Source organism: Tympanuchus pallidicinctus, unplaced genomic scaffold (assembly GCF_026119805.1).
Source record: "Tympanuchus pallidicinctus isolate F22 unplaced genomic scaffold, pur_lepc_1.0 scaffold31, whole genome shotgun sequence".
Classification (NCBI taxonomy): Eukaryota; Metazoa; Chordata; class Aves; order Galliformes; family Phasianidae; genus Tympanuchus; species Tympanuchus pallidicinctus.
Genome location: NW_026294749.1, coordinates 16,192,253 through 16,207,896, shown reverse-complemented (window position 1 = coordinate 16,207,896; position 15,644 = coordinate 16,192,253). Strand labels below are relative to the sequence as shown.

Genomic DNA, 15,644 nt, shown 5'->3' with positions numbered 1-15,644 from the left:
AGCTGTTCTGTATCAAGGTGTGCTGTCTCTGAATCAAACTGTCTGACAGCCTTAACATCTACAAGAGGCACATTCTGAAGTTTTGGTTTTTTTTCCCCGTTATCTGGTTTCTGAGATGTTGGAGTAATTTCATCAAGTCTGCAGTCTGTAGTGGAGGTGAAAAAACGGTCAGGTAATGCGGTTGTTGAAAAGACGGATGTGGAAAAAAGTATGAATATGTTGCCTTCATGTTTAATAGGGGAAGTTACTAGAAGATAAAAGAGCTCATTCCAGCCATCTTCACCTTTATGTGGCTCAAGCTGAACTCTGTGCAAGACCTGACAACGTCTCCCATAACATCAGACTGGTTGCACTGTAGCACTCACGCCATACATTCCGAGGTGCTGTGCTCCACGTTCAGGAGGCAGAGAAGGAAATACCTCTGGAGACGAGCTTGGAATGCTGTTCCTGTGTCGTAAAGACACGTGAGGTATTTCGTCATCTTTTGATCCTGTCGTAATCTTTCATATCCTCAAAACTGGTCACAGTCTCTCAGTTTCATTCCACTGACAGCTGCTGCTCAAGTGATTTAACTCCTCCAAATGAAAGTCTGCTGAAGCCAATTGTTGAATGGGGATTTTCTTCCTGAAGTTAAACCTTGTGTATTTTCTAACTTCAAGACTAAGCTAGATACAGCAGCTTCATCAAGGAGAGAACTGCTGAATGAGCTCCTGGAACTTTACTGCTGCAGGATATGTGAATGCCTCACCTGTGAGAGTGGGTTAGGTAGCAGTGTGTTCTGGAGAAGTGATGTCCTTGCCTTCACAGAAGGATGGTTATTCCTCTTCCTCTGATGAACTTTGTTCTTTAGAAATACCTTGAATCAACCCCGAACTTGGAATCTAATGCAAAGAATTGGAGAGCTGTCAAGAGCAGTCATCTGCTGGCTCATTCTAGCTTTATTAAAATGGAATTTGCTTTGGGAGATGTCCGTCAGTGCAGAGAGGCACTTGAAACCCATTGTTTTATCCTTCTTGTATTTAAAAAACAAACAGAAGCAATCCAGAATGGAATATTTTTTTCTCAGTCAGAGAACATCTAGCAGGTATCGGTTTCCCTGTGTGACCAATTTGTGGACAGGAGAGGAGTTTCTCTGTACTGAGGTTCTTAGCAGGCTTGGAGCCCAAGCTATGTATTTGTCCAAGCTAGAAGCCTTGGAGAAGACTGGGTGATATCCAGGGTCAGTTATCTTCTGCCTCTTCAGTAAGAGAACGTTGTTCTGTATTTCAGTAGCTAATTCAGATTTCTCAAACATTCATGGATCAGCTTTGTCCTGATCAACTGAACACAACCCACAGTGAAATAATGAAGAATTGTAGGACTGCAGTATGAAAGAGAAGCAAAAGGCCACTTCCAGAAGAACATTCTCCTTCAGAAAAAGCCGATAGGGCCAGCTATGCCAACTGCCTTCAGGGCAGATCGTCTGAGGCACAGCTGGCATAGTGCAAAACAATGTTTGTAGCCAATTCCTTGGTGAAGTTCTATGTTCCATTCTTCCCATTACTTTTCCTTTCATACTGACTTCAGCCGATTTCACTTCCATAAATGAAGGTCAGAGCTTTGGGCACTTAAGGCTGTTCTCCTGCTTCCTTGTGCAACTCAGACGTAAACAACTGAGGGGGTCGTAGCAGTTGAATCATCCACTTACTTCGTCTACAGCTAAATAACATTGATTCAAAGCATGCGATGGCTTTTAACAGGACTTTGTTGAAAAGGAGTCTTTTCTGCCTTGTAGTTTTGATCGTCTCCTTCACTCTGTGGGACAGTGAGCTGAGGAGCTGTCTGACACCTTCCTGGAAATGGAAGGAAGCTGTACGTGCGTGCTGGGACGTTTCTGCTCAAGCTGCCCAGCACAGCGAGGCGCAGTGCAGCGATGCACGCCAGCTGGCAGCACTGCGTGATCTGAGCAGTTCTAGCGTAAGTCACTCTTCACTTTCTGCCTCCAGTTGATGCAGTGCTTGACCACTCTTGCTGTACATGTGTGGAACGCCCATATTCCAGAGATGAATTGGTGTGTGTAAGGCTCCCTCCTCACTACGTCTTACTCTTCCACATGTCTTTAAAATATTTCAGATGATGTGGAGGAAATCAGAACAGCTGGGGGAATCACTGGAAGAGTGTTACATTGCCTTTTCAAAATGCTTGGTTCCAGATTGTTAACCAGAGGCAAACAGGTGGGAAGAAGTTGCTAGGAGGCTCCTGAGATGGGAGAAATCTTCAGAGCTCCTTCCTTCTCTTGTAATGAAGCCCAGCTTAGATCAGATGTTAGTCTTCCTCACTGGGGTGTAGATGCCGACTTCTCAGTGCTCTGCTTTCGCCCAGGTGCTGTTGGAATGCACAGTGCAGTGTGCTGGTAGTCCCCAGCACCCTGTGTGGCTGGGTTTGCAGTGGAACTCTGTGTCGGTGTTACCCCAGTGCAGCCATTGTTAAAACTACTTTGTCACTTGCTGCAAGGAACATCAAGACTTGGGACTTGAGACTCCCGAATCCATTTGCCTGTTGGACTTTGAAGTAAGCACACTTTTGTACATCTTAAATGCATTTGAGTGTTATTTTCTCTTGTTTCTTTTCTTCTCCTGTATTTTCCTTTCTTTTCTTTCTTTTAGTACCTAATTTTTTTTTTTGCTTATTTATTTTCGCAACAACAGGTATTTCTGCTCGGGATGGCATTCACTAGCAATTTAGAATTGCAACAGAAATTTAGTGCTCGTAATGAAACACATCAGCCTCCTTTCGTACTGCTGCTGCTGTGCAAACAGTGCTGTGCTGAGAAGCAAACATCCCGGTGGGATGCTGTTCGTATTCTCATGCAGAATAAAGCAGTGTAAGAATTCCTCATTTTGGCAGTATTTGAAACAAGCCTTTAGACAGTTTCTGAATAGATTCCCATTGTTTGTGTAAAACTCTTATCACTGTATAACCAATTACTCCTCTCAAGGCTCTTGTTCTCTAATTTGTGCAGTTCAGGATCAGTCCCTATCCTTTGTCCTCCCTGCTTTGCTGTCCTGCACTGATTTCCCTGAGGCTTTTCTTCAGCTTGCTTTCCTTTCAGTGCTGACAATCAGGAGGAACTCTTAGTTGTATGCTGCTGTGTTTGTTTTCCTCGGCATGTTTCTTCTTGATGTATAGCAGGTGCTGGTGAGAGCAGAGCCCTGTTCTCTGTGAGTGACTTGTGCTGAGCCAGTGTTTATTGAGCTGTGATCTGCAAGATTAAACACAGCTTCAAGCTACTTGTGTGGAATTGTGGCATGCGCTGCTTTGAATTTAGTCCTGTTGGCCAGAGATGGACGAGGCAGGGATGTTGGGATGCTGAGAGAAGGGTTGGTGTTTGATACACGCGGTGGATTTTATTTTTTAAGTGAGCACTGGGAACCAGTGGAGTTGAGCAGAGGAGCCTTAGTGGTGTGATTGTATCAGGTGTGCCTGATTGCATGATGACAGGTGGCCTTTTAGTGGAGTTCAGGCTCTGACTCCTCAAAGCAGTAAAGGAACGAGTTCCGGGTGATAGCAAGACTAATCCAGAAAGGTTTGGATGAAGCTGTCCCAGAAGAGTTACCGATCCTTAGCAGCCTGGCTGGTGTGTGATGTAATTACGGAGACGTTCCTTCCTCTGTGTTGATGAAGTAGCTGCTGTTACGTAAGGGCATTAAGCATTGGATCTTAGCTTCAAGCACAGTGAAGGCAGTTGGAAGGCAGGAAGGTGATGAGTTGGAATCATACTGTGAGCCCAAATTCAGCAAACCCTTACCGCTAAACAGGGGCCTTGGGTGTGTTTTAAAATTTCTGATTCCTGTGAGACTTGAACGTGTGTTTATAGGTTTACAGTGTAGGTGCTTAGGAGCCATGTTTTTCCTAGGGAGAGCGGTGTGCCTGTGTACCTTGTGTGCTCTTCAGCAAGGGCATGGTAAAAAGCAGTCCTGGATGTTGGGTGAGGAGCAGAGTGAGAGAGGAGCCCAGTCTCGAGACACCAGGGGAAGCAGCTGGCTTCAACACAGCCCCCAGGTGGAGTGCCAAGGTGATGAGATGAAGCAGCGCTGAAGGTGGTTTTCCAGGTGCTGTGTCTTCCAGGGCTCGGGACCAGAGCTGTCACTGGGGTTGCTTTCACAGGACACCTCCCAGCCCTCCTCAGGTCCCACGGTGAGTGTGTGGGTGACAAACGTGTCACTGAGCGACAGCATCAGGGTGGGAATGTGTGGAACACAGCACCCAGGGGGGAGACGGGCAGCCTGGGGAGGGGGGGGAAGGAGAAAGTCTGCCCTCATTGGAAAAAAGGGCCTTGGGTGGGATGTTGGGGTACAGGAAGTTAGTGAGGTGAAAATGTGCCACCTGGGTACCGTTTGAGCCCCCCAACTCCACAAGTGCTGAGCAAAGCTCCCCAGCGCCCCTGGTGCTCTGTGCAGTTCCCCAGTAAGCTCCCGTTGCCTCTCAGCGTTGCCTCGACTCTCCTTGTGCAAACTTGGTGCCCCTGATGGAGATGTTCATCCTGGAGGAGCTGGAGGAGCGGCAGCTCTTGGCTGCCTGCAGCCACCCCAACATCCCCAGAGGTGGGCAAGGGAGCCTGGGGGGGCTTTGATGCTGCATGAACAACTGCAGGCAGAGGTGTAGCAAAGGGAATGCAGAGCATTTAATGGTGAAGCGTACAAAACAGTGCATAAATGACAATATTCCCAACCCTTTCCCACCCCTAACAACAGTTTCTGATCCCACCCCCTGAAATTCCCACCCTCTGATCAGTTTCCCACTCGCGATCAATTTCTCCCTCCCACCAATAGTTTCTTCGCCCTCCAAAAAACTTCCCAGCCCCCCAAAAATCCCACGCCAGTAATTCCTTCCTCCCAATTCCAGCAATTTATCAGAATACAATTTCTCACCCAGAATTGCCACCCCACAAAATGCCATCCCCCTCTGCTAGCAGGTGAGATCCATGCCCGGTAGCTGCCCTTCCCTCCTCCTTGGCATGACTGCAAGTGCTTTGGCTTCCTGCAGAGAGATGCTTTGCTCTGACTGGCAGCCGCAGGCTCCTTCTGGGCTGGCGCCCCTGCAATTGCATCTGTGCTGGAGGAAGCAGCATGCCCAGTAGCTCCCTTCCCTCCTCCCAGGCACGGATGCTAAGATTCTGGCCTGCTCCAGACTCGGTGGGCGTCTGTGCTTTGCCCTGATGCTGCATTCTTTTCCATTGTTTGTTTGTGTTGCTGCTGCTGCTGGAAGGGTTGTTGTTGGTTTGCTCTGTATGTTGTCCTGGTTGTTTTACTGTTGTTCCTCTCTTGGTTTACTGCTCCTTCTGCATTGCAATGCGTGTTTTTTTTCCAGCTTTGTTGCTCTTCTTTTCCCTTCAGTTTGTGTTCTTTGAACTCCTTTTTGCTTTGCTAAGCGTATTGCCTTGTGTTTGTGAGGATTTCAGGTGATTCAGCTTTGCTTTCCTTGGCTTTTCAGTCCTTCGTCTGTCTTTGATTTGTCCTGGTTTTGCTTGGCTTGGCTTTGCTCTTTGGTTTTTGTTAGCATCCTAGCCCTGCACTGCTTTTCAATTTCCATTCTTTCCTTCCATGGCTAAACATTGGGGGGCGTTTTTCTCAGTTTACTCTGGTGGGATTCTTTGCTTTGCCATGAGAGTGTCTTCACCTCATTGGCTTTACTTTAGTGTTTCTGGAGCTTTGCAGCACCTCTTCCATCAGGTGTGCTGTGTTTGGCAATGGAGGTGCAGGGGCAGCCAGTTGGCTCGGCACAGGCAGCTGAGGGGATGCTGCCTGGTGCCCAAGTGAGTTGTTGAGGAGCCCAGGTTCAGCATCTGTGTTGTTGCTGAGCTCCCTGCTGGCCCTGGGGGAGTGAGGCAGCTCTGATGGAAGAGGAGGAGTTGAGGCTGCTGGAGACACGTGGGCTCAGTGGTTCTGTGGCAGTGGTGCGCTGCGTCAGCTCTTCCCTTTTGCTGCTGTCCAGAGCACTCGCAGCTTCTGGAATGGCAGAACATCCCCCGGAATGATGATGGTAGCCGTCCCACCCCCGCTTGGTGCAGACACCCACTGGTCATCTGTGCAGACTGCAAACTCACCATCAGTCCAGGTGAGGAAACGGTCGATTTCCACATTGTCGGCAATGCTGTTGGTGCTGGGTCTCTCTTCTGGTCAATGGAAGAAATGCCCAGTGGGGCAATGCCAGCTTTCCCCCAGGCACTCAGCGCAGACAGCCCCCCATCAGCTGTGCTGCTCCCAGACTCACCGCTGTTGATCCACGTGAGCAGCTCATCCATGTCTGCGGTGTCGTCCAGGATTCCAGGGTTGGATGTCACTTCTGGAGAAGGAAGAAAATCCCCAGAGGGGCACTGCCAGCTGTCCCGCGCCCACTTGGTGCGAGCACCCCCCCGCCAGCTCTGCTGCCCCCAGACTCACCCTCGTTGATCCACATCAGGAGCTCAGCGATGTCCTCGGCGACGTCCTCTGGGGTGTCTGCGCTCGTTGTCACTGCTGGCAAAGCAAGAGCATCCCCAGCGGGGCAATGCCAGCTTTCCCACAGCCCCGTGGAGTAGACAGCCTGCCGCCCGCCCTGCAGCCCCTGAACTCACGGCCTGATTGCAGCGAGGCAGCGCTGCAGGTGAGCGGAGCCGTGGCGGGGTGGGGGCACACGTCGGTGGGTGCTGGGTGCCCCTGGTCCTCCGAGAGCAGCACGGCGTCTTGGAAGGGCTGCATTGGCGGCTGCATTGGCAGCTCCCAGGTGGCGGGCAGGGTGCAGGGCACGGGGAGCACCTGCTCCTGCAGGGAGGGTACCTGCAAAAGAACTGGAGGGGGGCCGGGGCGTCCGGGGGCCTGCAGCAGGCAGGTGCCTGCGGGCTGCGGGGGCTCTGCGTGGAGGGGCACGGCCGCTGGGGGCGGCAGCGTCCCTGCTGGCAGGGGACATCCCGAGCAGGAAGCAGGGGCGGGGGTGGAGCCGTCCCTGGGTGCAGCCCCCCAGGTAGGAGTAGCAGCACTGGTAAGCACAGCCCCGCAGTTGGGGTCAGGCCCACAGGTGGCAGCTCGGCCGGAGGTGGGGGCGGCCCCCCGGGTGGGAGCTGCGCTGCCTGTCCCCAGGCACCTGGTACCCTGGGCCAGACAGAGGGCTGAGGTGCCAGGTGGGTGGCAGTGGGGACAGGGAAGGGTTGAGGGGGTACTGGCATCGGTCCGCGGACGGTGGGCTGCATCCAGGCGGGGTCCGGTGGCGGCACAGTCGCGTCAAAGAAAGTGGCGTCGGGTGTCAGAGGCACCGTCAGCGCTCAAGGGAATCTCTCTGTGGGGAAGCGCCAGAAGGGGCACTGGGGTGAGATCCGGGTCACAGGAGTGGGATCTGGGGTGCTGAGGGGAGGTCCGGGTCACAGGGGTGTTTTCTGCAGCTCTGGGGTGAGATGTGGGGTCACAGGGGTGAGATCTGGGGTGCTGGGGTCAGCTGGAGCGTCAGAGCAGGGGGAGCCTGCTGCCTTACCTGCCATGACAGCTGGAGTGGCCGTTGGGGCAGCCCCTCCCCCCACGGGGGTTCTGTGACCGTTGGGCTCAGCCCCTTTCCCCCCGGCTTGCCATGCTTTGACTTTTCATACCCAGACATCCTTCCCATCCCAGTGGTTTCCCATCCCACCGATCAGTGACCATACCGATGGGCATTTTGCAGCCCAGTGCCCTTCCTTCCCAAGGGTCTGCCCGTCCCAGTGGGGATTTGCCATCCCTGCAGTGCGTTCTCACCCTAGGGATGGTTTCCCCTCCCAGTCAGGATACCCGTCCAAGTGATTGCCAGTCGTCACCACCCGAAACCGTGTTTCTCCAGCCCGTAGTTAAGGACTTAAACTGCCAGCATTAATTACTGGTTCTTGAAAGTGGCGGCAGCTGTGGTGGGCCTGTTAGACAGGTGACAATGAAAAGGAGTGATTTGAGTGGGACAGCCCTGATTCAGCTGAGAACAGCGCAGGAATGAGTCAAGGCCCATGCAGCGTATGCCAAGCTTGTTACTGTGAACTGCTCCTGTGTGCCTCCAGAACATCGCTAAGTTTACATGTGGGCTTTTTCTCCTCGCTTTGGCCGTGTCTTGGGGCATTGCTAGCGAGGACAGAGCAGACAGCGTTGTCTTTTCTGCTCTTCTCTCTTCTGTGTTTCCCTTTTCTGCTCTCTTCCTCACCTGCTCTTCAGCTCTTCTCCCTTCGTGTTATCCTCTTTCTTTCTGCTCATCTGCAGTTCTTTCTTCCTTGTATCCCGACTCCTCTCCTGCATCTGTACTCCTCTTCAGCTTTTCTTTCTTACCCGTATCCTCTCTTCTCCTGTTGTTCTCCTCATCCGCTTTTCTGACTTAGCTGTGTCCTCCTTGCACATCTTATGCTCTCCTGTTCTTCTGTTCTGACCGCTATGTGCTCTTCTACTTTGCTGCTTTTTTCCTTCTCTGCTCTTCTGTGCTCTCTTCCTCCCTTCTGTTCTTTTTCGTTTCTGCACTTCTCCCTGGCCTGTGTCCTCTCTGCCCATCTTCTGTACTTCTGCCATACCCGTGTTCTCTCTTCTTCTCTTCAGCTGCTCTCCACTTCTGCTTTTCTGTCTTACCTGTCTTGGCTCACCTCCCTTTCCACTCTTCTCCTCGTCTGCACATTGTTCTTACCTTCATCCTCTCTTTTATGCTTCTGCTCTTCTCCTCTTCTGCTCGTCTCCTCATTGCTTTGCTGTCTTGCCTGTATCCAACCGTTTTCTCTGCTGCACTTTTCATCTCCTGCACTTGTTTCTTACCTGTATCCTTTCTTTTCCTTCTCTTCTGCTCTTCTTTATTTCTGCCTTGACTGTATGTGCTCTTCCCCTCTTCTGCTCTTTTAGAACTCTTGTCAGCATCTGGTCACTGCACCACAACTCTGTGTTGGACTTGATTTGGGGATGGAGGAAGGTAGGTAGGGCCTAGATTTGTGCACGAAAAGCTATTGTGCTGTGCCCAGGAGGTGATAGAAAAGAGCCCTGAGGAGCCAGGAGCACAAAGGCAGTGTGTTTCTGCAAAGGCCGCAGCATGAGCACATGTGAACCTTGAAGGACTGCTTTGTACCTCTCCAGGAACTGCTTTTGAGTGGGGAATTTTCTGGAGCTGTTTCCAGTTGTTGCTTGGAGGGGCTGAGGCCTTTCTCCTTGTATCTTTGCAGGAAAGGGAGCGTCTGCGGTGAGATGCTCAAGTGAAATTCCCTGCACCAGCAGCCGGTTTGTGTCCACGTGATGCACGGTGAAGAGAAGCCTGCAGTTCAGTGAGTAAACCTGGCAAATGGAATAATGGTTGTGGCCAAGATGGCAAGTGTGTGAGGAGGGGTCTTTGGACAGGCTGCTCTTTGGTTGGTTTGGTTTTTTTTGCAGGGAAATGCCATTTCAGTTGTTAGTTGCGACGGTTGGTTGGTGCTTGTTTGAAAAATATTTGTCGTCTAGACAAGCAGTGCTCTCGCACCAAAAAAGCGAGAAATCTCCTGTGCATTCAGTGTTCTCCACGAGCCTTCCATTTAGGAACATTTAGTGCCTCTAAATGCCTGTAGCAATGGTGGGAGGATAAATGGGGAAGAGATGAGGTGCCATTTGTGTGCATACTCTGTGCACAGAGCAGGCGTCACCTGCTGCGAGCTGGGAGCTCTGCAGAGCATGCTGGATTTGTTTTCCTTCCTTGTTGGAGCGCAAAGCTTTTGTAGGTGCTGTGTGCATTGTAAGTAACTGAACTGTACTGAGACAACCGGTGTCCTAGAGAGAGCCCCGCTGCAGCCTTTTTGTTTGGGCGTTTTTATTCCCTCTGCGGATAAAAGGGACTTGAAAAACTCACAAGTACAACTTGCTACTGCTCCGGCCTGTGAAGTGGGGGTGATGACTTTCCTGCCATTGGGGCAGGGAGGAAAGTAGCAAAGAAATTAATCTGCCAGCGTGAAGAAGCAGGTCTGGAAGATGGTAACAGGCACGGTAGGCCAGTTAGCAAGATGTTAGAATCCTAGAATCCGCAAGGTTGGAAAAGACCTCCGAGATCATCAGTCCACTCATGCACCGATCAGCAATAGTTCTCACTAATCCATGCCCCTCGACACAGCGTCTGAACGTAACCTCGAGCACCTCCAGGGTCAGTGACTGCACCACTTTCCTGGGCAGCCCTTTGCAGCACCGACCACTCTTCTGGAACAGCAGTATTTCCGAACATCCAGCCTGAATCTCTCCCGGCACAAATTGAGTGCTCTTCCTTCCCAAGGGTCTGCCCGTCCCAGTGGATGAGAGAGAGCCCCAAGGTCCTTAGTTTAGTTAGGGCCTTTCTCCATCTCTCAGTTGTTTTTTCATTCTTCTTTTCTCCCTGTTAGTGTGACATATCTGGCCCATCAGGTAATTCAGCAGGGAGTGGTGTCTTCTTGCCAAGCTGTGGCAGGTGGGTGCATGCACTTCACTGCTGGTATGACAAAGCTGAAAATGCCTGAGGTGTTTGAGAGCTTTGAGATGGAGAGTTCTTGACCTAAGGAAGAGCCCTTTGGTTCTTGCCCCCTTGCTGAAGAGAGAGAGATCTTTGAGTGATCTGAGGGGTGTAGGAAGGGAGCTGACAGGTTTAGGGTTCCTTTGCTGTGCTCTGCCCAGGCTGTGACAGTGCTGGGGTTTGTTTTTGAGTCACGCTAAAGACAAAATTAGAAGTTTTTTTGTGCAGCCTGAAACCCTGCAACTCTGCTGTAGGGGCTGCAGCCCAGGGTAGGTGCCCTGTCTCCACAATTGCTGACCACACTCTTCCCTTCTCCACAGTGACCACGGCCAGCCCCTGAAGCTCCAGTCATGAAGGCCCTGTATGTCATGTCCAACGCCATCTGTCTGTGCTGCCCATGGCTGTGATGGGTGCCGCTACCTCATGTCCCCTCAAATTGCCAGGCATCCAAGCTTCTCCTCCTCCACCAGCTCTCCACTGGCTCCAACACCTTTGCCACCTCCCATGTCGTGTGGTGGAAATGCATGGTGCTGGGGTGGGCCCAAACTCCCACCCTGACAGCAGGCACATTTCCAAAACCTCTGCTCACTTCCTCATCCTGCTGGCTCATGAGAAGATCCTGTTGTCAGCTCTGCCGACCAGCACAGCAGAGGTGGGATTGTTACAGGCAGCTGGAAAACAGCAGGGGAATAACCATTTCCCCCTTTGGCTGTTATTTCTTGAGAAATGCTGTCTGGTGAGTGTTTAGTCAGGGCCTGATCCACTGATGGAGCATCTGGGGAAAGGACCCAGTCAGCCCTGGGAGCACAGGTGAGGGCAGTTCAGCTGTATGATGGAATGAGGGGAGCCTGGCTGCACCTCTCTTCTTAGACCCCACTGAAGGGCTGACCCTGCAGTGGGCAAGGATCTCTGGTTGGAGATCCCTCCCTTGTGGAGTTTTCCCTGTGAGCATGGATCTTCAGAGACAGGTGAGCACTTTGTCTTTGTAACACCCTTCTGTTGCGCTAGTCCCTTTGTGGTTACACCTCCTTCCACTGCATTGATCATTCTGATTGTTACAGACGTCCTCTGCCCCTTCCCACCTGTAAAGCAAACAAGGTGATGACAGAGCCTTTATTTGAGATATAGGTGCTATAGAACAGGATATCAAAGAAAGAGGAATCGACTCATCCCTCCCAGCAACAGTTTGGCAGAAAGTGGTGAGCTGAGGAATGCAGCCCTTCTGTGTTTAAACTATGGTGTGCTGAAAGGTGAAAGGGGGCTGAGGGGTGAGGGGAGGAGACCTGTGCAGGCTGACTGTATGTGTGCTGCTGGGAGCACTGCTGAGATGGAGAGAGAGGAAGACTCCCCCCACTTGAGGTACTCGTGTGCTCACGCAGTGGTTCAGGCTGTGACCTGGCAATTCCACTGCACCACCCGTCCTGCACTGTCCATGTGCCACCTGCAGATGTTGCCCAGCTGTTGGGCAACTCGCTGTGACCTCCCTGTCTCACTGCTGCCTTGTGCACTGGACTTCACAGCATCTTGATGGTGAGTAGTGGTCCTCTGGAGATGCTGAGCAACAATTGTGAGCTGCACCCTTTTCCTGGACCAGTATCCCAAGCCCTTCTCAGCCCAGAGCCTGTCTCTCTTTCCCTGGGGTTCTATGGATAAGTCAGCAAGATGGGACTTTGCCAGCCAGGTGGTTTCAGCTTCACCACCCAAATGACAGCAGGGCAGTCCTGCAGCTCATGGCAGCCCTACGGCTCTGTTCCTTTGCCAGGCTGGAGAGCTGAATCAGCTCCAATTCTACAGATCCTTCCCTGAGTCCTGCTTCTAACCACCGATACTTCTGCATCCTCTAGGCCACATCAGGACTGGAAAGAGGAGTAGATATCAGGCGGAAGGATCTGGCCTTCTGCTGGGTGATAGCCACCTGCGTGGCCTGTTCCTGCTTTCACTTTTCCCCAGGTGGCATTGTGCTTCCCAAGGAGTGCACGGATCTTTCTGATGGGAGTGAGCAGCAAGGAACCAACTGAATCATAGAATCGCAAGGTTGGAAACGACCTGTAAGAGTCTCAGCTATAGAGGTCCTATAAGGGTCTCAGCTTCCTTCCTGCCCTGTGCTTGACTGAGGGACCCTGCGACCAGCTCAGGAGGTAAGAGGTGGCCATGGGCCCAGCTCTGCCAGCTTTCACTGCGAAAGGGAACAGTTCAGGGAAAGACACAGCCTGGGTGAGCCTGAGCTTTACTCTAGCATCTGAGGGAGCTGTGAACACAACTCATAAAGGTGTGGGTCAGCTGTCGATATTCAGTGTTCTTAAGCAGCCCAGCTGTATCTCACAGGCTGTAGTCACAATTTCTCTGCGAGGCTGAGATACCCTGAGGATCACGGCGTCTCTCGTTTTGCTCTCACGCCCTTGCTCACAGTCTCTGAGGAATGACTTGAGCCCTGTGACCACGTCCTCGCTCATGTGCTGGAGTCACTTTTATGCATTTTGATGTCAGGGCTCTTGGGGCAAAACGTGCCTGGACACTGCCACACATTTAATGCCTTTCTGCGGTGCACACTGGAGGATGCAGAACTGGCTGGGTCTGTGATGCTTTATGAAGCTGGTCTGACCTATTTCAGGTCTGACCTACCCCAATAAAAACTCAACTTGGGGAGGATGTGGTAACTTGATTGCTGCTTTTTACTGTCCTGAGAACTTCTAATGCGTGGATATTCACCAGTGTTTCCAGTTCTGAGATGGGGAGAGGAAGACAAAAGTTTTATTGCGTCTTCCCTCTAAGGTGCAAGAGTCTCAGGTTATGTCCAGAGGTCTGGCAAGGATAGGATGAGAGGTTTTTGCCTTTGGTTCAAATCGTGTACTTTGGCTACCAGAGCAAGCCACAGGAATACCCAGCTGAGTAGAATTGTTCATGTGTTTCAGTATTCACAGGCTTGTGTCTCAGGAAAGGTGCATGGAAGAGCTGGTGGCAGAGGAAGCCCAGCACAGCCAGCTCCTCACTGCAGTTCTGTATGGAGAGAAGTGCTGTGCCTGGCTCAATTGCAGGACAAGCTTGGCTTTGGCTGGTTTTCAAAGGAAAATACAAGTATTTGTGCTAATGGAAAAAAGCCTAGATGCCAGCAAAAATGCTTGAACATCAGCTGTGTTTGATGGGTCTCCATTCAGCGATGGCTTTTCGCCTGCTTAATTATTTTCTAAGTTCTTTAAGCCATGAGCTCCGAGCTGTGCTGTTCTCCCACCAGTCAAATTACCCTATTTCCTTCAGAGCTCTCCCTCATGCAAGAGCTGGCACTTTGCTGCGAGTTTTACCTCTCCTTAACTTTGTAGCCCGTCACTGTTCTGTTGGCATGCATACCAGTCGATGTCCCTTTTAAGTCAGTGCTGTTCTTAACACTGGAAATTGCATTTTCCCCCTTCTGGTCAGGATGTGATACAGAAGCAGAAGCTGACTGACAGCTGATTTTTCTGCAGGTTTTCTGCAGCGCTCATGCAAATGGTGTATGGCTGTTCAGCAAAATAAGAAGACTTTTTCACATTCCTTTGGCTTTTACCCATGACCATTTTTTTCTGCTGGTTGGCAGAACGGTGAGGATGGGATTGCATGATGGGATTATGAGTATTTCTAAACTAAAGCCCCTGACAGATCCTTGGCACTTAAAGCTGTTGTGATGCCTTACCAGATGGATCAGAAGCGCAGACTGGACTATCTCACTGGCTGATTCATTGGCCGAACAGTGACATTTCAAACCCACAAGCTCGTCTGGATGTTAATTGTCAGGGGGACTAAAGCTTGTTGGAATATGGGCTCTCTCTTTCCATATTGTATGCACCTTATGTAGTTGAGTCTTGCAGTATATCTGAAATTCACTCTTCTGCCATGAGGTGGGATGGTGCAACATCCTGTTCTTCAGATGAACCGAGAGTGCTGCCCAGATGGTAAATGAGACAAGGGATTCACTGCTTCTGACTGACAAGAATCCTGGGCAACAGTTAGCAGGCCAGTATTTTCTGAGAAAGAATTTATTATAATGCATTTGAGATCTGTCAGTGTTTCTGTTAACGCCAGAACACTCCGGGTGTATTTTCAAACCAGGGTTTCCAGTCCTGCTAACAAACAGTGGGGTTTGTGCACGTACCTTCATGGGCTCACGTGGAAACATACGTGAAGCATCAGAAGATTCCTGGATGCGTGTTTAAGGCTTACTGCGTTCTCTAAAGACTGAAATAGGATTTTCCTAATGCTGTAAGTTTTGATCTTATGGAATGTACGTACTGGGAGAAATTACTCATGGTGGCTGGAATAAATGCTGGAGTTCTTCAGTGCAGAGTTGTCATGGTTCTGGTCTGCCTGGTGTGACAGTGGAAGAGCCTGGGCTATTCTGGAGAGAACTCTGTTCATTGTACTTAAGCAGGAGAATGTACCTGTGGTGTTGTTCAGAAGAAAAGCTATTCTAAGCCACCTCACCTCAGGATCTTGTTTCTCAAATCCAGACAAGACAGAACTGTGCATGCATGTGCGTAGAATATGATGCTGGTGTTTGGTTTTCATGAGATTCACCACATTAGTGCCTACTTGCTCTGAAGCTGGCTCTTGGAATGCGGTGATTCAGTGTGTCGTTGGCAGTGTGACAAGTAGGACTTGTTTCCTGCAGGTCTGTTTCCTTGCCTAGCTTTATTTCCACTGCTGGGTAACTGTCTCTGCAAGAGCCGCTTAACAAAAGCAATGAAATGCACGTTTTGCTGGAAGATTAGTGCTGAGTTTTGCCCATTTCCTTTAAATGGAAAAGTGAACCTAACATGCCTTGTTGTTATCAAGGGATTTGTTTGCTGGAGGCAAACTGATAAATGGTGCCTGGGGCCTGTGGGCACAAATAGATCCCAGGTTCCTGTTCATGCAGCAGCCTTTAAATATTGCATTAGCAATGTTAGTAAGACCAGATGGATCCAGGGATGTCTGTGCCCGAGGCTTGAAGTAAAGCTGGAGAAAAGCAAAACAGCTGACTTTAAAAATGTGTGCTTAGAAGCTGGGAAGTAATGAGAAGTGTCTTCCTCTGTTCCCATGGCAGTTCTGCTGAGTAATAATCATCTGGCAAACTGCAGCAGCATGGTAGGGGAGCTCAGGGCTGCAATTTAGGAAGAGGATTCTGAGGGAGGCAAGAGGCTTTGCTAATCTTGGCTGGATGTAAGAAATGTGTGTTAAGAACGTGTTTT

The 15,644-nt window shown here is 50.6% G+C and overlaps 1 long non-coding RNA gene across 8 annotated transcripts in view; it reads left to right on the top strand.

Annotated features, from left to right (window-relative positions):
- The first annotated feature begins 1,813 nt into the window (after nt 1-1,813).
- The window catches only part of LOC128087802 (uncharacterized), a 44,063-nt gene continuing 30,232 nt past the window's right edge, over nt 1,814-15,644 (top strand). For 2 of the 8 annotated variants that reach the window (XR_008210010.1, XR_008210005.1), the window contains exons 1-5: nt 1,814-1,956; nt 2,362-2,550; nt 2,688-2,863; nt 9,161-9,259; nt 10,764-12,581. This is a non-coding gene — a long non-coding RNA (uncharacterized LOC128087802). Of the gene's footprint in view, nt 1,957-2,361; nt 2,551-2,687; nt 2,864-9,160; nt 9,260-9,571; nt 9,951-9,976; nt 10,402-10,763; nt 12,582-15,644 lie in introns of those variants that run through there. The other 6 variants (XR_008210011.1, XR_008210007.1, XR_008210009.1 and 3 more) reach the window with 6 other exon arrangements.